Raw genomic sequence first — 1,783 nt, 5'->3', positions numbered from 1 at the left:
CCCCCCCCCCGGATGAATGTGAGTTCTGTTTGCTCCCAAACTAATCTAGGGCCTTTGGAAAAAGCCACAGAAGTTACTGCAAACCCACCTCAGGCTTTTTGAATCTTTGCATCTAGCCAGTGAACACAAAGGGCCAAATACTGCTTACACTTACACTTCATGCCGTCTCTCTGTAGTTAATAGGATTTCCATGTGGAATGGACAGCAGAATACAATTCACAATGTGAAATATTTCCTGTGCGTATCATATAGTTACTCAAATGTAAATAGATTAGAGGCGTCTTCTTGGGGGTAAAAATAGGAGCTTGGTACTTGCATTTTCTTTTTATCACAAAAACATATGGTCCGGATGCATATGTTATTTAACAACATGCGTGTTAATACGTGAACAGTAAGTTTTTTGGAAAGCCATCCTCAAACTAATATTTTAATATTTATTAATGGAATACATTGACACTGGGGTACATTTATCCAGTAAATTGCCCTGTACTGACATCGGGAATCATCTAATATAATGACAAAGAGCTCTTCCAAAGGCTAAAGTGATTCAGCTGACAAACTGGCAATTACTCCCACAGACTCTTCAAGCCTGTCTTTAAATAAAACATTTGTTAAAACATTCTGCTATGTGCCTTGTGTCACCTGCAGCAAGATTAATGCTACATTATATTCCGTCAGTTCCTTTCAATTAAAGATATTTCAAAGCATGTTGATGTAACTGGAATGCACACATTTCAGATTCTGGAACCATGAGATCTCATTTCTGTGGTGGCTAATGAATGTTATCTAAAAAAAAAAAAATAGGCATGTTATTAAGCAGTGTAATAACTCCAATTTTTTTATTCATTCATAAGAAACGCAAATGCCATTGATTATTTCATGATAACAGAGCTCATTACTCCTGGTATTTTCATAGAATCACATAGGCCAAACTATGATGCCCTGACTATGGTGGGCCTGACCTGTATTGCCTTGAGCCACATGTAAATATATGTGTACACTTTGATCTGGTTAGCACAGCAAAATGGGTGTACCTGATACACACCCTACAGGGCCACTGTGAATCAGACCTACTGATCAGGAGTACTTTTCAAGAATTCGTATTGACTTCAAGGTGATTACTTATGGGTTTAAGGTATGAACAAGGGTATCACAATCTGCCGCTGCCCATACCATATGGGAGGGTAATCCAGATAGTTGAACATCCTTCACTGGGAAGTTTGCTAGCGATTCCTCTGCTGTAGATACTATGTGTTAGACACCGCAAGAGTGAGATCACCTGGTTTCAAAGGCTGGTACAACGCATGCCTTCAAATTCCATCAGCATGCTCTGCAATATGTTCATTTCAAAGTACTCAGCAGCATATATGGGTAAGAAGCAGGGAACTGGGTTTTCTGTTTGCCATGGAAAAAACAAAAAAAAACGTGAATTTCCCCTTTTACCCAAGAAAAATGTGGATTTCTCATTTTAACAGAGAACCATGAGGATTTTGCACTTTTGCAAAGAGCTCTCTGCAGGGGGGAGGGGGAGGGGAAGGAGAGCAGTCAGGCAGGGGTGGTATGTGCATATACATGCTCATGGCCACCAGGCAGCCTGGACAGCAGCTCCCGCAGGTAAGTCAGAGGAGTGGTGGCGGTGGGAGGATTGAGGCTCCCATAGGGAGGGAGGGAGTTGGGCAGGGCTGGGGCTGCTGCCCAGCCAGGCAGTGCCTGGGGCTTGGGGCCCAGGGCTGGAGTGCACAGCCACAGGGCCCCAGTGGGGAGGGGGATGGGCCATGGGTGG

This window comes from Gavialis gangeticus, unplaced genomic scaffold, assembly GCF_001723915.1.
Source record: "Gavialis gangeticus isolate Ggan-Ray unplaced genomic scaffold, GavGan_comp1, whole genome shotgun sequence".
NCBI lineage: Eukaryota > Metazoa > Chordata > Crocodylia > Gavialidae > Gavialis > Gavialis gangeticus.
This window is presented reverse-complemented; position numbering follows the sequence as displayed.